Raw genomic sequence first — 25,845 nt, 5'->3', positions numbered from 1 at the left:
ACACAAAAGTCATGCCATCGGATACTTGGGGAAAGAAAACCCACATGAAACACGTCCCCAGATGTTATGGGAGAAAGTCTGGTTTAGAAAAGTCTTTGTTCTGTGGCTGAGGCTGCCATGGTGCTTCCATCACACCAATTTTTACTCACACTGACCGACAACCCACAAGATAAACGGAATCCCAATGACTACGAACAGAACTGCTTCAGTAAGAAGTGAAAAAGGGCAAAAACATCATAAAATGAGTTGAAAGTGTCTTAAGCAGGCATTACGTTGAGAGTTTCATTTTCCTTGTAATAGATGTCTTTCGCTCCAAGAGAAACCCACAACCTGTTTGAATCTGGTTTCTACCATGTTAGTATAGAGGCAGAGAACTTGCTAGCAAGTACTTCCCCTTCAGATGTTTGGTGGCTCATGGGCGTGCCTGTTGCAGACAATTGCCCAGAAGAAAATGCCCTTCCAGTGTCTGGAGGTCCCATATGTAATGCTGCTAAGCGGCTTCATTATTCACCTCTGCCTGGCTCACTAGCTGTGTGACCTTGACCAAGTGACTTAGCCTTCTAAAGTCATCTCCTCAATTGCAGACTGGAATTTATTACCAAAGTTTATTACCACATTTAATTGTTACTAGATCTTCATAAGAGAATGGATTTATAGCCTTTGAGTGCCTTGCATTCAAGAAGAACTCACTGTTGATTTATTATTTGTGCATCATAATCCCCTCTTTCGGTCAGTCTGTACTTCCTGTGCCCTCCCGCATCAGCCATGGCCAGCTGGAGCCCACACCCCAGGGAGGGAGTGCTTGGGGTGACAGACGCCTCAGGCGCAAGAGGACTTGTCCAGGGCCAGAAAGGCAGCCAGGGACCAGAGGGGAAAAAGAAGTTAGCAAAACATGAAGTGTCTTTATTACGACCCAACTGGTTTTAAGGTTTCCATTTCTTTTCAGCAAATGTGTTTTCTTCCTCTCATGGAACTCAGAACATATGTGCTGCCTGGCAGCTGATTTCTGCAACTCTTAAAGTCAGGACTGGAGAAGGCTGACTCATAATTTCTTACACTGCACGTGCGAAAGCTTTCAAGAAAATGTGGAGGGGGGAAGAGCCACAGGATTTTGGATGATACTCTCAAATGCTTTTCAATTAAATCGGTAAAAGAGACTTCCTTGATTATTTGCTTCTATTTCTGACTTATTTATATCCAGAGAGAGTGAGCTGGATGGGGGTGGGGAGGGCAGAGGGAGAGGGACAGAGAGAATTTTAAGTGGACTCCACCCCGAGCATGGAGCCTGATGTGGGGCTTGATTCCTGGACCCTGAGATCATGACCTAAGCGAAAATCGAGAGCTGGATACTCAACTACTAGCCACCCAGGCCCCCGCTGACCCTTCTGAACTACTATTACTGAAAGCAGCATGAAGAGATGGGTTGAACAAAAGGTAGTATCAGTGAGAAGAACAGAAACAAGGTAGCATTTGGAGAGCATTGTGGTTTTCCATTCATCTTACTTATTTAATGTTATGGCCTCCTTGTGATGCAGGTTTTATCAGTGGCAAGGACAAAGGCTCCCAGGGATTGCATAGCCACTGAGACTTTAGCCACTGGGATTTTACTGACTCTAGGCATCAAATTCTTTGCATTATATCCCACACCTTTTTTTTTCTCTTTAAGACTCACACAACTCGGGGCGCCTGGGTGGCTCAGTGGGTTAAAGCCTCTGCCTTTCACTCAGGTCATGATCCCAGGGTCCTGGGATCGAGCCCCACATCGGGCTCTCTGCTTGGCGGGGAGCCTGCTTCCTCCTCCTCTCTCTCTCTGCCTGCCTCTCTCCCTACTTGTGATCTCTATCTGTCAAATGAATAAATAAAAATCTTAAAAAAAAAAAAAAGACTCACACAACTCCACTTTGATTAAAATTAAAGTAATATAAAGTAGAACATGGTATCTGTTAAAATAATACAGATGAGGAAATGTTCTTCAGTTACCACTGTAACTGATCAGGCATGTGAGAGATCTTTTACAAGACACACAGTCCCTAACCGGATCAAGCGTTCCTACCGATACAGTACGAGGGGTGAGGCATCGGCAAGCCTGACTACCTACGGACGACAGCACAGTGACAGGGCCCTCACATGGACAAACTCATTCAGTGCCTTGAGTTTTTTTTTCAAATAAAGTATTTTTCACCTTCTATACAAGTTCAGGAAGTCCAACAAGGGTCCTTTACTGCCCTTGACACATGCGAAAGACCTGACAAAGTACTTTCTCTAAGCAATTTCTTCATCACATTTCTGGCAGAAGGCCTGCGTATGGTCAGTGGCAATTCTAGAAGCCAGAATAGGAGGGTGTGGATAAGGGGAACAGAGACACAGGAAAGCAGGACTTAGAAGCAGGTGATCTACCCGGGCCGGACGAGCGGCCATCACAGACTGAGATGGCTCTTTTGTGAACAAAAGTCCTGAGTCTGGACATCAGAAGAGCCCCAACATCTCCTGCGACAGAGGCCAGGAGAGGGGTTAGGAGCCAGACACAAAAACTATAAACTAAGTTTCTGCTTCATTCCAGAGTTCAGTTCAAATCTTGGGCTCACCACTTAATGACTGAGTAACTTTGCGTAAAGCACTTAGACTTTGTGGAGTCCCGTTTCCCTGTGTGTAAATGAGGATAACAACGCCTTTCTGTGCTTGGCTGGGAGGATGGAAGATTACGGCATACACTGTACAGCCAGGACACACAGTAGACACTGAATGCATACTAGTTATGGCGACACACAGTAGACACTGTGTTATTACTAGTTATTACTTTGTATCATTGTGATTATCCACAGTCCCGAGATTGCTAACACCACCAATGCTATAATTTAAAACACATGTATTCTTCACATTCTACCAAACTAGTTCAAAGCCTGTTTTTCAAATACATTATCTAGTTTGGGCTTTAAAAAAAAAAAAAATCTCTGTGTATGTTCTGCTCTGCTTATCAAAGGCTCTCCGTAATGCTTACCCAAGGGTAAGTCAATTACACAGGATACTGTTCTGCCTTCTATTATTCTTCCTGAACCACATTCCATGTGGTATTGGGTCAATTTCTTTACTTCCTCTTTCCTGCTACCACATACCATACCCTAAAAAAGATGCCAGTTTAGTTTTAACCCTCCTTTGAAAGGGAATTTTCATCTCTCGTTCTCTCTCTTCTCTCTCTCTCTCTCTTTAAATTATTTAAAGTTGTTGCAAGGTCTTTTTGTGCCCTCGAACCCCAATCCATGCAACAAAATAGTAATGGGAGAAAATTATTTGTGCTTCAGCCAGAGTCCTCCTGCTGAGTACGATGACTTTGTAATGAACTATGCATCCATAAACGGTTGACTCTTTGATCTCTGGCCGCTTGTACAACTCTAAAGAGAAAGGCATTCCATTCCAAACCACACAAAGAGAGGGGGACACAGGTTATTTATGGGAGCCCACTGACTCTAAGTTTAGCCTGGCTCTTTCAAGACTCAAATACACACATCATTTTGACGGCCAGATCTGCTCCCTCCCCTTACGGTGTCTAATGGGACTGTAGTATAGGAATGTCTGATCTCTGGCTTCTCTCTGGGGTGAGAAAGGTAGCTGGTTTGGCAGGGAGACAGACACAACAGTATTTATAGAGACAGTAGAAAATCGAATCCATATGCCTACAGCGGGAAATCAGAGTAAATCACCAGGCGCTAAGAGGACTTCTGAATTCCCTTTCTGAGGCCAGTTCAGTTTCTGGCCAAGAATAAACTAGCTCTGTAGTTGCACAAAACCCAGCATCCACACACCCTCTTTAATCCGACAGAGCTCCACTGACCCTGTCACTTTACGGGAGGAAAAGAAATGCCAGCTCTGGTTCCTTGAATTCGGAGGCGATTTTGCACGTCGGACTCCTGCCTTCCTCAGTGCACTTCCTGGAGGAGAGCTGGTGCAAGCACAGAAGCCGCGAATTCCCCCCTCGGGCACTGCTGAAGCCAAGTTCAACGCCTTCTTGTGAGTGATTCTCAGATCATGACGTTCTTAGGTGCTCAGCAATATGGCTGAGTATTGATTCACGCTACTCAGTGAAGCAAGAATCGAGTTGAACAAGGACCGTCCTGGGATAGGATCTATCTATTCCCTTCCCTAACTCCCTCTGCATCAAATACCAAAATTTTACAGTGTGGTGTCAGAATGGGGAAGGCTGTATGAGGACCTCTGTAATGGGGGAAAATGCAAAATGAAAATCGCTTTTCTTAGGGCAGAATACGGAACTAATGGATTTATGATCAGAACGCGGACCAAAGCCAGGGCTCGATCTGGTCACTCCATTCTGTCATTCCAGACACTCAGTCCACCTACAGGAGGCTGTTCTGAGCAAAGCAAAAGGACCTCGAGGACACTGGCAAATTTACTTTGCTACTTTTGTGGGAACCTGACTTTGATTAAAGTCATATTATAGGGAAGGCCTAAAAGAGACTCTTACATTTTACTCATTCTATTCAGTCCATAGACAAAGTCATCAGATACCTACCCAGGGCCACATATCGTTTGCTAAAAGTTCACTATTCCAAGAATATTCTCTTATTCTTTAGTCATTAGGATAGCTTCAAGCCTGAGTCTGAACACAGAGACAGCCATCTAAGGGTATACAGAACATGCCCGGAAAAGCAACACGTGTTATCAAGGGCACTGCCCGCAGTCCAAAGAAAGAATGGTGAAAAAATAAAACAGTTGCATATCAGAGCACACACACACTGGAGAGACACTGGAGAGAGACCGCGAGGTTCAACGCAGACCTTTTATCCCAGTGGGCTCAGGGACGGAGGAACAAATCAAGAAGTCAAGTTTTACAGACAGGCCTTGAGTTCATAATTCGTTCATGGTTAAGGTGATGAATGTTTATTTTAGGATTCAATAAAAAGAAAGACCTTACCTGAAAAGAAAATGAAGAGGAGTCTTCCACAGATAAGTAGCGTGATCTTTTGGGGCAACACCCAGGGGCTCTGGATCTGGGCTCCAACGGTCTACAAGACACAGAATACACAGTGGGACCTCAGTCTCTCCACCTGAAAAATACAAACAATAATGTCACTGTTTCCACCAAGCAACTGCTCATAGCTAGAAACTCATGGTGATTAAAAAATACAGGAAGAATAGAGTAAGACACGTATATAATGTGCAGCCCAGAATGCCTTGTAATCACACATACACCTTTGCAATATATCCCAAATGAGAGGTTTTAACTTCCGGTTTTCCAGAAAACATTAGTCGCACGCTACAAAGGAAGGTAAACATGTAAAGCTACATCAACTATGAAAATAAGAGCACGTGTACGTAGTCGGGGGTAGGAGATAATCGGCAAAAGCCAACTGAGAATCAGAGTGGCTGCATGAAAGGCAGAACCATCTCTGATTCGCCTCTCTGCTTCCTTTGTTGGGGGGTGACGGTCAGGCGTGAATGCTGTATTCTCGTAAGAGCCTACCGGCAGAGATGCGTGGATTCCATTAGTCCTGCTGAGCCCAGGGGTAAACAGCCAGGGGACTGCGGGAGGGTGTGGGGTGGTGGTGGTGAGGGGGTAGGGTGAGTACTCCGACAAAGAACACGAGTTGCCCTACACAGAGATTTTGAAATCATGGCCAAGCCCAAGAGGCACCTCTTCTCTGAAGGACTATTCCAGGATCACAGAGGAGCCCCAGAAAATCAAACTTGACATTGCACTCTTCCCCTGCAGTCAACAGATCCCTACGCTTCCAGAAGCTGTGCTGAGTTTAGTTGATGTCCGTGAAATGAGTGCACACGGGAGAGTACGACTTTGTAGAACATTTCCCCAAATGGAAATCGGTTCGTATCAATCCTTGTTACGATCCAGAGAAACGCATTTCTACGTGGAAAGAAAATCAGGGATGAAACTACGAGAAAAGTCATTGAACACAATGAAAACGTGTCACGGACAGATGTAGTGTTGACGCTAAAAGAGCTGTGTTATTTAGAGTTGAACTATGCCACAATTAAAATAGCTCAGAAACGTTGAGTTTTGACCCGGAAATAGCCGTGTTATAAGCTTTTAAAATATTGCCTCTGTCCGTACCATTTAGATTAGTTCCTGTGTTGAGCTCAAGTCGTTATAAATACTGATATAACGGAGACTAGTCTTCCAACTCTGCTGGTTGACATTCCAGGTTCTTAATGCTGAATCTGCTACCACTTTATCATGACGCTGTGTGGACATCCTTACTTAGTCTGGGTTCTTCCTTTCGATACTTGCCCCACTTACCACACTAGGCTCTGTTAGCCACTGAATGACAAAAATTCTGAAATGCTGAGAATTGAAAATCACTATGCCAACTACCTTTAATAAAGAATCCTACTAAGCCCACCAGTATCACTTTTAATCCTGGTAACAACTATCTGAGAAAGACAGAATGGATCCTCTATTCTCACAAGGAGTAAGAGTGTCCACATTAAAAATTATATTCTGGGGGCGCCTGGGTGGTTCAGTGGGTTAAAGCCCCTGCCTTCAGCTCAGGTCATGATCTCAGGGTCCTGGGATCAAGCCCCACATCGGGCTCTCTGCTCTGCAGGGAGCCTGCTTCCTCCCCTCTCTGCCTGCCTCTCTGCCTACCTGTAATCTGTCTGTCAAATACATAAATAAAATCTTAAATAAATAAATAAAAATTATATTCTGATTGGGTAGTGGACCAAGGATGTGAACTTGGGTCAGTCTGACTTCAAAATCCAAGATCCTTCCACGTATGTAAACCATGGACCAGGCCAAGGAGTGATTGTTTTACCAAATAAAGCATTTTTAATGCAGCTATGTGACTGCTTTATTACAATAAAGACAAGAACTAGTTTACTGAGTGCCAAGCACTGCTCCCACACATTAGCTCATGAGACCATCAAACCCTAAGAGCAAGGAGGCATCATCAGCCTCATTCCACACCTGAGCACATGGAGGCTTACAGACGTTAAGTAAGTTATCCCAAAAGCAAATCGTAAATGGCAGAGCCTAATCTCAAGCCCACATGAGGCTAACTCTATAACTAACTCCAGCCCACATAAGGGCTAACTCCATAGCCCTTTCCTTCTCTCAATGGCTACTGTTTCTGTATTTGTCATAGTTGGCAATTCTGTGTGAATACATTTACTATTGGGAACAAAAATTGCCAGGCTCTCCATTTTTCTTAGGTCTTGTCATCCAACCACCCAATCTGGCTCCCATGACATCACACCAGCTTCGCGGTCACCCCTGGCTCCAAGGCTTGCAGCCCTACCTTCCCTCAGGATCTGCCCAATTCCAAACATTTGTATTAGTCTTTTCTGCTCCTCCTTCCCAAATGCTTTGCCCCAGTGGCTGCCATTTCATTCTTCCTCCCCCTTCCTATTCATGCCACTACATATGAAAGGGAAGAAGGGTCATATGAAAGCATTATAGATTAGAAGGCATGCAAATTGTGTGTAAACCACGTAGATATTGTAACAGCACAGGAACATACATCCTGAATTATTTGCTGGTCACTGGGGATCGTGGGGAAGTAATAATAATAATAATAATAATAATCCATTGCTTAGATATCTTTCTAGAAAAGTTCTCTAGGGTCAGATGTGGTGAATTCAGACTAATTGGGTAAGGTAATTAAAAAGTGTATTATAGCGGGGCACCTGGGTGGCTCAGTGGGTTAAAGCCTCTGCCTTCGGCTCAGGTCATGATCCCAGGGTCCTGCGATCGAGCCCCACATTGGGCTCTCTGCTCTGCGGGGAGCCTGCTTCCTCCTCTCTCTCTGCCTGCCTCTCTGCCTAGTTGTGATTTCTCTCTGTCAAATAAATATTTTTAAAAAGTGTATTATAGCATATTTCATATATATATATGAAAGATATATACATATACATATATATATATTTTTAAACAGGGAACCACGTTCATTAGTTTTGTGTGCAGCCATCTGGAACTTGTTTTTTTAAGAAAGGGAGGGGCAGAGGGGGAGAGAGGGAGAGAGAATCTCAAGCAAGACTCCCCGCTGGGCATGGAGTCCAACATGGGGCTCGATCTCAGGACCCTGAGATCACGACCTGAGTCAAAATCAAGAGTCAGATGTTTAACCGACTAAGCCACCCAGGTGTCCCTAAAGAGATATAGTTTATTACTTGTACACAAGGTAACTTCAGCTGCACTATTAAATATGGCCAAGTAGCAGCCTTTAATATTTTCTTGTAATGAATGAGTAAGAAGATTCACAATCATTTGGTTGTTAAAAGAGGAAATGAATGCACTGAAGGTACTTGGTGCTCCTTGAAAAAAATCTCATCTTCAAGTAAGATTCAAAGGCCTCTGAAATATTTTGAATATTCCTGCCTAGTTTGTAAGATCTGGGAAGAGAGATTTTACTTAGGTGAACAGTAACTTCAAACCAGCTGAGTTCCAAGTATTTCAAAATTTAAAGATTTTGAGACAAGATGAATATAAAAACTACTAAGTCGGATTGAGTGAAATTTGGTTGTTTGACTCTTGCAAATTCCTATTAGTGGCAGAATTGTGGAAAACACCCTGTGTTGCCAAATGGCACGCTAATCCTTGGTCATCCTATGCCAATACCGTCTTTCATGAGAAAAGCAATTGTGAAACTTGCCTCTTTTTTGCAACAGAATTTCTCCCTCTGGTCCACTGGCTACCACTCAAATTTCCTCATTTCGGAAATCCAAACTGGCTGCCTAACTTGACAGAATACAAGAACATAAAAGGAGATTTCTGGGCGCCAGGGTGGCTCAGTTGGTTAAGCGACTGCCTTCGGCTTGGGTTACGATCCCAGAGTCCTGGGATTGAGTCCCGCATCTGGCTCCCGGCTCCATGGGGAGTCTGCTTCTCCCTCTGACCTTCTCCCCTCTCATGCTCTCACACACACACACTCTCTCTCCCTCTCTCTCAAATAAATAAATAAAATCTTAAAAAAAAAAAATAAAATGAGATTTCTCCTAACTATGAAATAGTGGATGATATTCAGAGTTAAAGAAATACCACTAGAAGAGTATAAAGGTCGGGAGGTCTTTCTAATTTAGCTGCTATTAAATAAGCATGTAAATCCTTTGCTAGTTATTGCTGGTTTCATGTGAAGCACGGGAGAGAGCCAGAGCTGAAGAAAATGACATCATCCCCTCCAACACGCAAGCTGTATTCCTCAGTGCCTGATGCCAACTGTATAAGGGAATGCTTTTCTGAGTTGTACTTAAAAATGCTAGAAATTATTACAATATATTAAACGTGCTTACAGCAGTGTTATGAAATCTATAGTAGCCTTAATCAATCAGCAGAGGGCACGTGGAATTTTTATTAGCCGGGGTATTCTAATACATTTTCCCTTCTGTAATGAATCAGGAGGGAGGGGTTGAGCGGCGGGGGGAGCTGTCCAAAATCCGAGGCCTCTGAAATACTTGGGAACTCTCTGCTGTACAGAATTCAAGCCGATTTTTACCGAGTTAACATTTTAGAAATAAAGGTATTATAGGAGAGGGCCCAACAGCAAAGTACATAAAAGCCAGGGAGTGGGTCACAAAGAAAGAAAAGCACCAGGGAAAGAACATTTGTTTGAAGACTTTGGTAAGGTTAAGTCCTTTTTTTTTTTTTTTGATACAAATGAACTTACTCATCATGTTTGGAGGCAAAGGAGAAAGAGCCAAATAGAGGATAAAATTGAAAAATAGTTGAGAGAAAGTTCCTGGGGGCTGATATGGGTAGGATCCAGAGGACTGGCAGAGAGACTGATTTTAGAAAAGAATATGAAAGCGCCCCCTCTCTTTTCCTCTTGGCTTCAGGGAACCATGAAGCACACCAGTCAATGAACCATGAACCACTGTCCCCAGAGGGCAGTCACTCCAGGAATATCTGGGCATGATTTTCCCCTCCTCCCCTCTTCCACTAGGATCTGTACCTCCCATGCAACCAAATCTGCAGGGGGAGGAAGAGAGAGGCAGGAAAGAGAAGCAGGGCCCCAGAAGCAGATTCTCTGCAAGGAAACCCATGGCCACAGATGCTTGAAGCCCTTCCTTCCCTCCATGAAAGAATGCCCCAGAAATGCCGTCAGGCAGTCGAGGGCCTGGGCTTGTTTTGTCTGTATATCAGGAATTAGATGTAAAATATATGTTTGACTTCCAAGGAATAAAATGAATTGTCATGGTAGAGAAAGTTTCATGGAGGAAATATTATCCCAAAGCCTTCCAGCTTGAGCCTCTCCCTTATAAACCACCACCACAAATTATTTTCATAATAAAAATGAGCTCTGAGAACAAACTAATTACATGGGAGAGCAACTTATACTTCATTGCAGTTTTCACAATATATTTTTTTCATCAAATATGAGTTAGCCAAAGTAATTAGGAAAAATGATTAGCAAAGCTCTTTATTGAATATGGATCCAAGTCATGTAAAAAACAAAACAAAACAACAATGCTTTTTTTGGGGGGGGGGGGGGACATGGCTTTAAACCTACATATTCTTCTAAGCAGTAATCGCTATTCCCTTCCACAATAGCTTTTTGGGGACATGTACTCTGAGAGAACAGAACTCGTCTCCTGAAAGAATACCAACTTCCTTCCTTCTTTCCTGCTAGAACTTTCTGTTAAGTTGGTAGAAAATCACGAAATGTGACTGCTTCTTCCTACCAGAGCACTGAAAGAAAAATACTGTTGAAATCCCACTACAAACCATCTGTAGGTGAGCCTAGGGAATCCTTCCAGATTTGGAAGAGCTTGGACCACTGAGCTACCCTGGTTTTCAGTTCTCAAGTAATACTGAGCTTCTTTCTACAAAATAACAGTAGGTTTGAAAGGCATTTGTATCTATTCTTTATACCTTTACATTTTGAAATATTTGCGATGCTTAGGAGTAAACAGGAATAAAGTCCATCTAACCAAAATTACATTTTTCCATGTGAGCAACTTAGGTTTAGTTGGAAATTCCACAATGTAAGTTTAAACCAGCATCTCTCTTTACTTTTGTGTGTTCTGGGCATTCAGGCTTATAGAGAAACTTAATTGATAAAAAAAAAAAAAAAAATCCAAGGAACCAACAGAGATAAAAGTTAAAATTCATTTCTTTAATTATTAAACTTTTATTTTACATGTAAATTGAGATAAAATTGATTACTATTACTTTCCATTATTTCGTGATTACTTTATTACTTAGATCTTCCTAGAAAATGAAGCTTCTAAGCACTCTGGTGTGACTGTTAGCACGTCAGGTGAACAAGCTGATTTTTTTCCCTCCACTTTTCCTTTAACAAATCATTGCATGGCTACTTTGTGCCAGCTGCTGGGTATATGGTAAAAAAGAAAAATTGTCTCGTTCCTGCTTTCATGCTCTCAACTGAGGAAAAACCCCTTGCAAGAGGTTTTAGCCAATGCTCTCTTTCTCCCAGAAAGAAATCATCTCCTTCTTACATAATAAAGCCACTTTGTTCCTACATTCCCCAAACCCTATACCTTCCCCATCCTCCTGAGGCAAGAGGGGGGTGTAAGCAAAACTCTAATAATTTGACTTCAGCAGTCCTTGCTTCCCGAAGAACGTAATGGTAAGACGCTTTCTGAATGTCTTTGAGATGACTGTGTCTGCTTCACATAAAGGCAAGAAGAGCTGGATGACCTTTTGGACGTATTCAAAGGTGGAGGGTGATCCAAAGAGGGAAACCGAGGGGTTCTTTCTCTGTGAAACCAGAAACATGCCCCTTTGCTAAGGGTTCACACCAGCATTGTGATACCAATTGAATTTGCAAAGCATATTTTCATCATTTGTGACATTCATCGAAGCATCCCAGTGAGAAGGGACATTTTATTACTTCCATTTTACTCCAGAGAAATAAGAAACAAGAGGTTAAATGACTTTCCCAAAGTCAATAATAGGGATTTATTAATCCTTAATCCTGGGACCAGGATTAAGAGTTTATAAATCCCTAACCTGTGCTGAGCGCACTCAACCATACACTTAACCTTGCCAAAAAGGAAAGGCTCCATTTTGCTGTTTAACTAATTAGAATCAAGACACATTAGTCAAGAATGTAGCACCTGGTTCGTAATGTCACATTATTTTGTTGCTGTTTCAATCCCAAAACTCCATGTTCTTCCAAACTCCTCAGTGCTTTTATGAGATAGTTACTGGATTATCAACTCAACTGGTGTCTATTCCCATGCATCAAACTGCCCTAAGAAAACATCGCTTGGGAAGCAATGAAAATTGTAGGAAAGAAGAAAAATGCTCTCTTAGTAAGGAGGAAGCCAATTATCATAATTTGGTATATATATATACACCCGTATATATGTATATATGTATATATATTATATATATAATGGTTTAGCATGTATGTACATACATTTACGTACAATATATATGAAATACATTATTACAAAATATAATATACATTTGGCATTTGACGGATATTACCCCCAAATTAGAGATTATGAACTTGTCAGATTCTTTAAGCTTTAATGGTTCCAGAAATGATTCTATTGTTTCTTCTTTCCACTTTGCAAATTGACCAGTTATTCCCTAAAAGCTAACCGAGTGCTAGGGAACTGGCCCTTCTGTTATTTTTTCTGATCCCCGGGAGACCATAAGCTCTTTGAGGGCAAGAGCTATGCCATTCTCAGGACAATGCTTGACATAGGGCGAGAGCCGAACAAAAATTACTCTGCATGTGAATCGTCTCTGGTCTATCATGCTGCCCGTGTATACTTTTCAATTTTAATAACATGGATTGGAGGCAAAGCTTTACAAGACACAGGAAAACAAGTCTTCTGTTTTACAGCTTAGGGCGGGGACTTACGTAATTTTAAATAATGCATTCTTATTTCAGACAGCGAAACCAGTGAAAAATGGACATTTCAGATGAGAAAATGAATGGCAACGTACTTCCAGTAAAACTGAATTTGGTATTGGTTTTAAGGGAAAAATCCAACCTCCTCTTAATGATGCTGTCAGATCTACTAAACATTTCCACAGCTGTAAAGTTTAAATGCCACCTAAGGGCTTTCCGTGAAGTTCCTGTACAGGGACAGGAAGGTTGAATTGGACTTGGGTCAAGTCTGGAACAATGGGTAATGGACATAGCTTCATACTGCCCCCTGGTGGTGTCACGCTCAGCTGTGCTCAGAAACTTCATCAATCTTGGACATTCTCTTTGGCTTCCATAGCAACACCTCCAGGAAAGACTTCTGAGCTTAGATTTATAAATTTAATCTCAGGCCCCTCCTCGACTTTCATATATTGCCTCTGTTCCATTCTGTGGAGCTTGCCCTGGGTAGCAGGGAGGAAGGCAAAACTGCTCATGAGGGGGATGTCAGGACTCCAATGGAGAACCCAGTAACCCAATAGCCCATGTGTGAGATAGTGTCGGGCAGTGGGACTGTCCTAGGTCTGAAAATCAACACAAAAAGAGTTTCCTATCATCAGTCATCCTGAGACCTCCTTTTTCAGACTCCCACATAGCCACGCTCCCATCCCAGCTATGACATGGCAGCCGAAAGACCACTGAAGTCAGGTTTAGCTTCAGCAGTCATGAACTTGTGGTTCAGAAATCAAAAAAGTGCTTTCAAGGTGAGGGTTCGTCTAGGCCAGGTTGGGTTGGGAATACAACACACTCATTACTAGATTAGTCCAAAGGGGGGCTGGTTATGTCACTCACATGACTCCTTTTCCCTGTAAGTCTCCCTAGATCTGCTCATGAGCTGGGACAGTTGCTACACTCGATGTATGTCCCCATCCACCAGATGGAGAAAAGCAGGAGGGTTTTCAACCTCAAGATCATTCCTTTGGTCTTCTGAATGCCTAGAAGCCTTGGCTGAAACCCAAGTAAACTCAGACGACTCTCCTCCATCCAGCATCTCTTTAGAAAAAGCTGCCTAATAGCCAAACACTTGAACCCCAAGATGCTGAAAGGGCCGGATAGCTACCCAGTAACCAGAGATTTACAAGGAGTTCCCAAAGGTGTTAAGTGCTTCTAGCCAAGATGACGAGGCTGGGGATACCGCTCAGGACAAGAGAAGAGAAAAAGCCATGAGGCTTGCTATTCAGCCAACTTACACAGGTGGGGATGAAAATGAAGCTTTCAGAATCCATGAGGGGGACAGACTACAAGTGGCTCTTAGACGGCACACACACAAAGCAGGGTGGAGTGGACCAGGCTGTGGCAGTCCAGATCCTGGTGTCCAGCAGTGTGGATTCAGTTGGTCTGGCTGGTTAAGTGGATTTGCCTTTCCACAGGTGTCACTTCTGGAGTTATAAGCTCCCTGGAGTAGGACAACCTGTATGGCCCCCAAACAGGGTCTTCTGGTCCATCCGGAGGTACCAACGGGGACACCAGCCCAGTGGGGGTTCCCCATGATGGAAGCCCATGACAACTCACACCCTGATATCAAAGACTCCTTCCAGACCATGAACTCAGACATGCTCCCTCTCATCTCTGCATGAGAGCCTCCAAGAAAGAATGATGGAACTGGGTTCCCTTGACCTTTGTCATCTGCTGCATAAACATATCTCATGTGGACCGTCCCTTATCCTGGTGGCTTCTCAACCTCAGATCAGGCTGTGAGTGTCTTCCAAAGGACTTCCTTCCGTTCCCTTCCTTTGTCAGTTTTCATCATTTTCCTGTTTTTCTCAGGTCTCATGTTGACCTTCAAGAGGTGGCTAAGGGGTAGGCAAGGTGTCGTGTCTCCTTCTGGTCCGTCACACAAAATACTGACATGCATACAGGAGGTTCAGGCCTCTTCATTTCTATTTCTCTGTTGTTTTGTCAGACCCACTACATTTTTAGTTTCTTCCCTTCGTAAGCGTTTGCTTTTTGAACATACTTCTGAATACGTATTTGCCGCAACAATTTCCACAATGAAATAACAATGAAGACTTATAAATTCACATGAGGGGAACAATACAAAACACTAGCACTCATCTCTCTCAATGTTACGATCTTGTTGCAGAGTCAGAAAAGAATTTTTACCAGCTCATAAAATCAGGTTTGGGGGAAATCAGGCAACTTGGTTCGTGTCATATGTTAACAGATCACAAGGCAATTTATCTTCTCTACTTTCCACCATGTGGATAGGTTTCTCCTAATAGGCTTGTGATGGGCAGGACTGCTGTATTTAAGGAGAGAAATACAAAGTGCTTCACGTTGGTATTCAAGCCCCGTAAAACAGATCTATCTAACAATTCCTCATCATGAATCCCTACTCCCCCAACAGATTATTTTCCTTCCTGATCCTGATATATGTGATTTTTTTTTTTTAATAAACTTTAAGTGGGTACGCATGCGGTTCCTTCCCTAAAATGCAGTTCCTGGTCTTCTCCACACATCTGGAACCTATCCACGTTTCCGGTCCAGCTCAAATGCAGGGCAGTGTATGACATCATCCCCTCTGCTGAATCGGATCTTCCCACACATGCAGGCACGTGATCTCTACCACCACCACCCCCCCCCCCACCGCTTTTCCACCCAACTCTTTATTTCCCAAGTAATTAAATGGTAAGTTCCTAAAGCACCTTACTGTGTACTTTGATATCCCCATTAAACACCGAACCTGGAACCATGCATCTCGTGGACGCCTAGAGAACAGATTGCAGACTATGGGGAAAACAAGAGAAGCCCACGTAAATGTGATGGCAGGAAGGTAGTTTTTCAGCACAAAACGGAGCTGGATGTGGTGCTAGATAGAATCTGTTCAGAGAGCTGCAGGCATGCAGGGCCTGACCTTCACTTTCTTGTAGACGCACGCTGGGTTCTCAACGCACAACTTTTGCTAGAAATTAGGAAAATTCCCAAGTAGTCTGACAACCCCATCGACACAGACAGCACAACTTGGTAATTCTGCTTCTGACCCTAATTTAAGCAGAGAGAAGGCTTCCATGTCTCACTTGGCTTTTCATGTGCAAATGGAGTCCTAGGCAACTCTTGAATTTTCAGGGACAGGTCTCAGTGTTATTGTCATTATATCTCCCCTACCTGCAAGGGATTTGTGGAGTATTAGGTCATTCTCCAAGATTCTTTCTACTTTTATAATACCCTTTCCTACACCCTTACAACCTACTTTGTTTCCCTAGGGCCCCTTCTTTCTTCTCTGGCTTTCACTCCATGCACCAGTTAATAAACTGATTAACACCCACTTAACACCCATTAACATCCAAGGCACCAGGTTTAAAAAAAAAAAAAAAAAAGCAGTCATCCTATCCATTGGTCAGAACCTCTTGTAAAAAAGTTATGCGGCAACAATTTAAAAATAGTTAAAACATTTGATTTAATGTTTCATTTGTCGTGCCTCTGTGTTCTTCCTTGAGCGACTTCATTCTTACCAAGCTAGCAGTACTTTAAACAAATGTGCTTCCCGTGGGAAAAAAGAAAACTCAGAAACAAGTAAAATATGGGCTTTTCTCAAATATATTTTAGGTAGCCTCTTCTTTTTCCAGCACCCACAGATATGACTCATCATTAGAAGAGGAGAAAGGTGCCCACAGAAACCAAAGAAAAGAATGTGGTTTGGATATAAACAAAAAGACCACCTCATTTTTAAAAAAGGTTATTAATAATGGTGAAAGATATTATATGAATATTTACTGGAAAGAAAGAAAAATGATTTTTAAGGGTTTTTTAAAAAAAAAAAGGTGACCAGGGAAAGATTTAAGCAGAATTTAAAAATAAAAAGAGGAAAATCCAATCCCTTGACTTGTGTGGTGCTTTTTATTTTTTTTTATTTTTTTTTAAATATTTTATTTATTTACTTGACAGACAGAGATTTCAAGTAGGCAGAGAGGCAGGCAGAGAGAGAGAGGAGGAAGCAAGCTCCCTGCTGAGCAGAGAGCCCGATGCGGGGCTCGATCCCAGGACCCTGGGATCATGACCTGAGCTGAAGGCAGTGGCTTTAACCCACTGAGCCACTCAGGCGCCCGTGTGGTGCTTTTTATAGAACCTGCTTAGTTGGGAAATATGTGCCATGATTCACTTTTGAGGTTAGGACACAATACGTTTAATCAAACAGCTCTTCTCTCCTTTTTGTATTGCTCATAACCAATGAATTAATACCAGTAAATAAATTTGCAACTTGCCCAACTCCTCAGTACTTCTAAACCTCATTATATATGACAGAATGAGAAGGGGGACATAGAATCAACTTACTTTCAGGGCCTATGCCTAAGATGAATGTGTGAAGGAATTACTATTTTTACATATATGCCAGTACTGATCAAGGCATGCACCATTCATTGCTGGGTAAGCCCCTGCTACAGTCCTAGCTGTTAGGTATGACATCCTTGTCTTGTTGATTAAGGAACTGAGACTCAAGGCACCTGGGTAGCCCCGTTGGCTAAACATCTGCCTTCAGCTCAGGTCATGATTTCAGGGTCCTGGGATTGAACCCCATGTTGGGCTCTCCACTCAGCGGGGAGCCTCTGTGACCCCTCTCTGTCACCCTCTGGGACCTCTCCCACTTTCACTCTCTCTCAAATGAATAAATAAAATTTAAAAAAAAAAAAAAAGCAGCAGCAGGAGCAGATTCAGCAGCTAAGGCTCAAGAAGCTTGAGTAACTGGCGGGTTCTTGTGTGTACAACAGAATTAAATTTCCCTGAAACCTAGCACTGTCTTCTTAGGTCAATAAGACAAACTGGTATGAGTTACTTGCTTAGTAAATTACAGTTACGTGAAGGTAGATCTGATACCAGCTTTCCATCTACTATGGCATTCCTAAATAAGAATCTCTAATTAAACATGTAAGTAAAACACTTCAAAGTTTCATCTTCACTTTCTTTAAACACCGTTTCCTCTAGAACTCGCAAGTAGGGGAGATGCTCTCTTGAGGGGTGAGATTGGGATGGGAAGAACTTGCAATCATCTAGGAGAAAGAATGTAGAGTTATTCAAAAGTACTTACAACATCGTAGTAAATTTTATATTCCGGAAAAGATGCAAAGATCTATTGTTTTTGTAAGAACAATTCCAGAGACTTGAGCTCTGGGAATTGTCTGTGGCCAATGGGTCTTGGGCTCCATTAACTGCTCTAGAGTCAAGGCAGTAGCTGCGTTCTGGATCAGTCAAGTCACTGTCCTTATCAAATTTTGAAATCTGGAAAATGAACTGGTTTGGTATTTGACTCCTATTGCTCTTTGTAATGACAAATGTGTGAACCTCTGTGTCACATTCTTTTGGGTCTTAAAGACCTTAAAACTCAGCTTTAATAAGTCTCAGAGAAATCCGGTTCTAACACACACGCACACACCCACACACGTGCACAATCATTTTATCTGATGAATACAACTACGACTTTCATGTCTTCTTTACAACTTCTTTACAACTTTACAAATAGCAAATCAATGTTTTTTTTATCACGCTATTATGTAACAAGATTCCAAATTATGTTCCTAAGAATTTCTGTGTAAAACATTTCCATATGGTAAAACCCGTAAAATTCTGTAACACATTCACAAATCATTGTGACAAGGAACACTGGTATTAATTTCTTGTAGTCAATGTCATTTTTCCAATATAATTTTATGATTTTATTTCCTCCTACACTGAAACTTTAAAAAAAAACTGCATGCCTGCTTAGAAAATAAAGGCATGTAATCACCAACGTAAATGAAAAGATTATATAGTTCTAACACACACGCACACACCCACACACGCGCGCAATCATTTTATCTGATGAATACAACTACGACTTTCATGTCTTCTTTACAACTTTGGTAAAATATTTTAATTAAAGGATTACTGATGGTGAGTACTGCTCATTTCTGCAGGCCTGAGGTAGGATATATTTCACTGCTGCAACCTAAGGTTTCTGCCCCAGTCATTAGGAGTTCTGTTTCATAAGACTTAGAGTGTGCTGATACTTCTAAAAGAGTTAATGAAGTAGAATATTTTTCAGAGATAAAAATAAAAATTAATGGAAATTTTGCTTTTCATTAATCACATCAGCAAATCAATGTTTTATATCAAGCTATTATGTAACAAGATGCTAAATTATGTTCCTAAGAATTTCTGTGTAAAACATTTCCATATGGTAAAACCCGTAAAATTCTGTAACACATTCACAAATCATTGTGACAAGGAACACTGGTATTAATTTCTTGTAGTCAATGTCATTTTTCCAATATAATTTTATGATTTTATTTCCTCATACACGGAAACTTTAAAAAAAAAAACTGCATGCCTTCTTAGAAAATAAAGGCATGTAATCACCAACATAAATAAAAGATTATACAGTTCTCGCGTATACATTTTGTAACCTAAGGAAAAGCCTGTATTCTTAGTCTATATTACCGCAATCATCTATTTCTCTTATGGTATTTATCACAGTCTGTATGTCTTTTGTAATTTATTTGTTAATTCGGTCTTTGTTTGACTTTCTAACTACAAAGTAAACTGGTTCGGGAAGACAAAAATCTCTCCAGGTGTTCTGAGCAGAAAGGGACATAAATAAGGGAATTTCATGGTTAGAAAAATGTCAAAAATGTAGAAGGAGAACAACTGAAGTTTGCCACTAGCTTCCAGAAAGTCGGGGAAGTTTCTCAAACTACTGGTGATAATCAGAGCTGCAGGAATAACTAAAACCAGTGATTACAGCAATACCCAGAACTGCTGAAAAATCTCACATCTGCTGCAGCCTGGACACCTGCCCATGGAGTAAGGATTTGGCTCCTAGTTTCCAAATTTTGTGAGAATGCATCTCATTGGCAGAATCTAATCTGGACCGTCCTGGCAAGGGGTTCTAGGAAATGAGCTCTCAGGTTTCCGGCCGCTGTGATAGTAGGTGGTGCATAGAGGGAGTAAGTGTTGCTGGGCGCTCGGCAGAAAATTCGGTACAAGCTCCAAACGGGAAGGAGCCATGATGCTTTCATTTACTGGTGGTAAATGGTCTCGCGATCCTGTACAGACTTAAGACTCTTTGATGATACGAATGGGAACTTCTGTTTATCTATCAATATTCACCGTAAGGAAAATTAAAATTGCGAACACTTTATGGTGCTAACTTACTAATTTATTTGAAAGTAACAATAATAAAATCTTACATATTAACATAAATATAATATTTCTTAGGAAAAATGACTGCATTTTTCCAAAATAAAACAAAAAATCGTGGAATGCCCGGCTAGCTCAGATGGTAGAGCATGTGATTCTTCCCCTCAGGGCTGTGGGTTTGAGCCCCACTTTGGGCATGGAGATCACGTCAAAAATTAAAAAAAAAAAATAGTGACAAAAGTGGTATTGTTTTACATTTTCAAAAATATTATTAAATGTCTAGTTTAACAGGCAATAGCTTCTCTATCTTCTATTAAGATACTAAATACAAGACCAAAAAATACAAGTAACTTTCTAGTATTGTCATGGAAATAGCTCTTGAAGACTGCCTGGAAATTTCTCAGGACACCCAGGGTCCCTAGCCCACAGTTTTTTGTGGTTTTTTTTTTAGAGATTTTATTTATTTGTCAGAAAGAGCGCAGCAGGTAGAGGGAGAAGCAGGCTCCCCAGTGGGCAGAAAGCCCAATGCAAGACCTGATGCCAGGACCCTAGGATCATGACCCCCGCTGACGGCAGACGCTTAACCGACTGAGCCACCCAGGCGCCCTAGCCTACACTTTGTTAACCATTGTATAATCATATCATTAGCCACAAGGATCATTATCTGACATTTAATAGATATGTCAAAGACATCAGTTGGATGAAAGAGTAAAAAAAGACATGGTTTGTATTGTTCTTTTTCTAGTACATGTAGGCAACAAGCTAGATGTTTTCAAAGGAAGACTTTCTCTTGCATTCATTTTGTCTTTCTTGTAGTTTTGTTGCTAGAAGATAGGGAACATGCGAGGCCACATTTCAGAAGTGACATCATTTGACTCAGACCAGCTTAAGGCAAAATCATGAACTGAACACAGCATTAGTGTCCTTCACAAGCCTCGGCTCCATCCCCTGCCATAGAATCAGAATAACCTTATCAGACCATTGTATCTTCCAACGCTTGAGGCACAGTGTTTTTGAAGCTCTGCTTTCCAAATTGGACAACATGTACCTCTGAGAGGCACTTGGTAGAGTGTTAGGAGTTTTTAAAGCTATAATAAGTGGAAGGAATAATCCTAGAATATTGATTTTACATGAAGTCTTCAGGATAACAATATATTTTTTAAAGATTTTATTTATTTATTTGACAGAGAGAGATCACAAGTAGGCAGAGAGGCAGGCAGAGAGAGAGGAGGGGAAACAGGCTCCCTGCTGAGAAGAGAGCCCAACATGGGGTTCGATCCCAGGACCCTGGGATCACGACCCGAGCCGAAGGCAGAGGCTTTAACCCATTGAGCCACCCAGGCGCCCAAGGATAACAATATATATATATTTTTTAATATTTTATTTATTTGACAGAGAAATCACAAGTAGGCAGAGAGGCAAGCAGAGAGAGAGGAGGAAGCCGGCTCCCTGCGGAGCAGAGAGCCCGATGCGGGGCTCGATCCCAGGACGCTGGGATCATGACCTGAGCCGAAGGCAGAGGCTTTAACCCACTGAGCCACCCAGGCGCCCCAGGATAACAATATTTTAATAACTGCATTAAAACAAAGATACTTCATGAAATGCATGATACATTGGACTGTCTCAATTCTTCCCCTCTTTCTGCCCCATGGTCCAAAGGAAATGAGGAGACCTGTGTAGTCAGCTTGAACCCAACCTACAGCCAGGAGCCATACCAGGCAAAACTGGAGAGCCATAAGGAAGAAAAATAGTTGCTGTTTTACCCCTTGAGATTTTGATTTTTTAAAAGATTTTATTTATTTATTTGACACACAGAGAGAGAAATCACAAGTAGGCGGGGGAGGGGGGGTGGCGGGGAGCAGGCTCTCCGCTGAGCAAAGAACCCAATGTGGGACTTGATCCCAGGACCTGAGACCATGACCTGAGCTGAAGGCAGAGGCTTAACCCACTGAGCCACCCAGGCGCCCACCCCTTGAGATTTTTGATTTTGTTTGTTACGTGGCAAACACTGATAATACAGAAATTGGTAGCTAAAAGTAGAATGCTAGTAACAAATATCATAGCATTGGCTATATGAGATCAGGGGACAGGAAATAAGGAGATCATTACAAGGAGAATGGAAAAATTGTGACCTCTGATCTGTAATTGACAAACCATTTGGTCAGACTGTCCTCTCCGGTAAAACTCAGAACACAGAAAAGATCTGTAATAACTTGTAGCATTGGGTGAGAGTTTTGAGGCAAAGTATCGCTAGAATGAGCTGGCTCCTTTGGTAAGGATAAGATAAGAAAGATAAGAATTCCTAAAAGGCCAATTTACAGAAGAATAGAGAGCCCAGAGATTTGAGGTCTTGCAGGGTTGGAAAATGAAACTCTTTCTTATCAAGTCAAAGATGAAGCCATTAAGATGCTGCCTCAGGAAAAGACCTGATCCAGGGCCCTGCCATTAAAATGCACCCTCAAGGCAAACTCACTCCGGACTCAAGACTCTGGTCCGCACACCTTTTAAAGACACCTGAAAGGATTAAATTGGCTCCTACAAAAGGTTTTGACTAGAAAATAGTTAGTTTGTACACAGATTAAAGGTATGGTCTCCTGGAAGTTTATTAAGCTTAAAGGACTTATAATCAAGTCTATAGAAAGATCTATGTCCAGAAAGAATGGTGGGTGTGGCTTAGGCACAGGAGAGTGCCTGGATCAAATACACAGAAAACTGCAAAGCTTTTGAGATAATTATACCAGCAGAACTACTGTCAGACTTAATTAAAAGAACCCCTAACAAGACTAAAGGGCAACCAAGAGTCCACAGGCAGGAATCAGGCAGAGAAAGCTGCTCAGCCACCAGGAAGAACATCTTCACCACAACCCTCCTCAAACCTGGACATGAAAGATGATCAAGAAGGAAGGACTTTCTAGCACGTAGAGCGGAGAGCAATGGGAAGCAATGTACTGGGGATCTTCTGCTCCCAGGGAGCAGAACCCCCCAGTCAAATCAAGGAACACTCCCTTACCTATATATGGCCTAGCAACATTTTTTCCAGTGGGGTTTCAGAATCGCAGTGAATTAGTGACTTCTTTGTGTCTCCCATTCTTGATCTGCCGAATATTTCTGGCTTCTAAGCTTTGCCTCTTCCACAATTAAATACTGATTATGTAGTGTGCATATGGGGCAGGTAACTTGTCTTTTTAGTTTGTAAGTCTCCATAGCTTATGGAGTTGCATCTGGACAGATGTCAATCATGAGATTCAGGATTTTGAGTCTACGGTTGGGATCAAGAAGACATGTGGAGTCGTAGGGCAGAGTTGAATATATTTCACAGATGGGGATAAGTAACTGTGGCCAAGAGAGACAGCTGTGGTTGACTGATTACTTTTCGCAATTCTTCATTTCCTCTGTCATGTGATTTTGCAGTGCAGTAAACAGAATATACATCTTACCCTACAGATTTTAGGCTCAGCTGTACGACGTGGTTCAGCGCTCAGAAGGAGTTTGGGGGTGACAACTGCCTTAAGAGGCAGCACCTCTTTCCACTTGTTCCTCTGATCTGTCTTGGGTCCTTGCTGGTTGAAGGAGAATGAGAAGATCCATGGAGCAGAACTGAACCCAGGACACAGTGGGCACATCCTAGCAAGCCTACACAGTCATGGCTAACCCACAGACACGTATGTGAGAACAGAAATCTCACTGTCTTAAGCCCTGAGATCATTGAAGTTGCTCGTTACAAAGAAAAAAACAGTACCACACAGTGAAGCACAAACCTTCACTATATTTTAGGATAAAACAAGAACTTCAAGAAAACATCACACTTACTTTGGGCCTCTTGAGACTATGCTTTCAGACCTCAGTGCTCACTGGCCATTTCCTCTACGTCATGGGCATTTTAGGGGATCTTTTGAAAAACACTGTCTAGCAAAGAGCCCCAGCCTAGAACCAGGAAACTTGGATCTAATCCTGGTTCCACATATTCATCACCAACGGTGTGAGGTTGGGAACGGTCGCACTATTTTTCTGGTCCCCAGTTTCCTTCTTTATAAATGATAACTTCTACTTCACAAGGTTCAGAGGATTACTGAGTGTCAAGGAGAGGAGATAATGGATATAAAAACATTTTGAAAATAGCCGTGTGCTACGTAATTACAGGGAACTATAGTTATTACAGCATCTTGGCCTGCTTTCCTCTGGCATCTGCACGAGTAAGTCAGGAGCATGGCGCACTCCCCTCAAAAGCAGCCCCTTCCATCTCAAGCAGCTTTGAGGGAATCCCACTTCCTCTCTACGTCTCACCTCTGCAAGTGCTAGATGGTGCTTTCCATCATTGTTTTTTCGTCTCGTCCCATTACAACTCACCTGTCCTATGGCCCCTTTGAATTCAGTTGTCCCAATTATCCCAAGATGGAGGTAGCTGAAAATGTTACTAACATATTTGCATTTAACTGGAACTTTCATGACTAAACCCAAGAAATGACTTGTAATGAAAAGTTCAGGGCCATGTACGGTTCTCTGCTGGGTCAAGGAGGCCTGTGAGTATCTTAGAGAGGAGGTTGCATGCAAGAAGAGCTGGTCCTGAGGTGTGTGAAGAAAGACATCGGGGGTACCTGGGTGGCCCAGTTGGTTAAGCGACTGCCTTCAGCTCAGGTCATGATCTCTGGGTCCTGGGATCGAGTCCTACATCAGGCTCCCTGCTCAGCAGAGAGCCTGCTTCTCCCTCTTTCACTCCCCCTGCTTGTGCTCTCTCTTTCTCTCTGTCAAATAAATAAATAAATAAAATCTTTAAATAAAATAAAAAGAAAGACATCAATTTCCAGGAGGAAAATGTAGGTGATTCAGGCAGAATAAAAAAGTCCTTTGACTCTGAATTATAAAAAACCAATAATGCAGTCCTTGTAGAGAATAACACATTTTTTTTACTTTATTAAATTATTATCAGTTCTGAAAATGACCCTCACCTGCTTACAGATGTGGCAAAGCCTTGTAGAATCAAAATTCACCTCTGAATTAAAGGTCACCAATAGCCCTTTTATGTATGAGAACATGGGGACTTTACAATGGAACAAGAAGCATGAGATAAAGCCTGGGCTAACTAAATCTAGCAGAGGCTTTCTAAAGAGAAAAGCTACGGCTGTAATTCTGAGATGAAGCTGTTAAAACTTCAGAGAAAATTATTTCAAGAAAATATTCCCTAAAACAAAGACAATATGAAATGCTATAATTCAAATAATGACTATCTGAGTTAAATAAAATTTCCTTATAATTTCAAAAAGTAGCAAAACAAATCTCATATAAATGTTATCGACAAATGTCTTCACCAGTTTCAAATCATTACTGTCTGAGCATGTAATAAATCCTCTGCTCTTTTTTTTCTTAAAGGAACTACTGGTGCATAAATAAAATTTCTCTATACCTTGGTCTAAATATAATTTCACTTAAAAATTTTAAGCAACCTTGAAGAATGAACCATGTAACTGAAGTTCCTTTATGGAGACACTGAGAAAGCAAATGTAGCCCTATTGATAACCAGATTTTAAAATGGCAAGAACTTCCCTATGACCCTGCAATTGCACTACTGGGTATTTACCCCAAAGATACAGATGTAGTGAAAAGAAGGGCCATCTGTACCCCAATGTTTATTGCAGCAATGGCTACGGTCGCCAAACTGTGGAAAGAACCAAGATGCCCTTCAACGGACGAATGGATAAGGAAGAGGTGGTCCATATACACGATGGAGTATTATGCCTCCATCAGAAAGGATGAATACCCAACTTTTGTAGCAACATGGACAGGACTGGAAGAGATTATGCTGAGCGAAATAAGTCAAGCAGAGAGAGTCAAGTATCATATGGTCTCACTTATTTGTGGAGCATAACAA

At 41.9% G+C, this 25,845-nt stretch overlaps 1 protein-coding gene across 1 annotated transcript in view; it reads right to left on the bottom strand.

The window, feature by feature from the left end:
• The window catches only part of KIAA1217 (KIAA1217 ortholog), a 692,194-nt gene that overhangs the window by 466,441 nt on the left and 199,908 nt on the right, over positions 1–25,845 (bottom strand). Inside the window, exon 2 of the mRNA XM_046013815.1 lies at positions 4,928–5,060. The gene's annotated coding sequence lies outside the window, so the exon portion shown is untranslated. The remainder of the gene's footprint in view (positions 1–4,927; positions 5,061–25,845) is intronic.

The sequence above is a fragment of the Meles meles genome, chromosome 7 (genome assembly GCF_922984935.1).
Source record: "Meles meles chromosome 7, mMelMel3.1 paternal haplotype, whole genome shotgun sequence".
NCBI classification, from domain to species: Eukaryota; Metazoa; Chordata; class Mammalia; order Carnivora; family Mustelidae; genus Meles; species Meles meles.
This window is presented reverse-complemented; position numbering and strand designations above follow the sequence as displayed.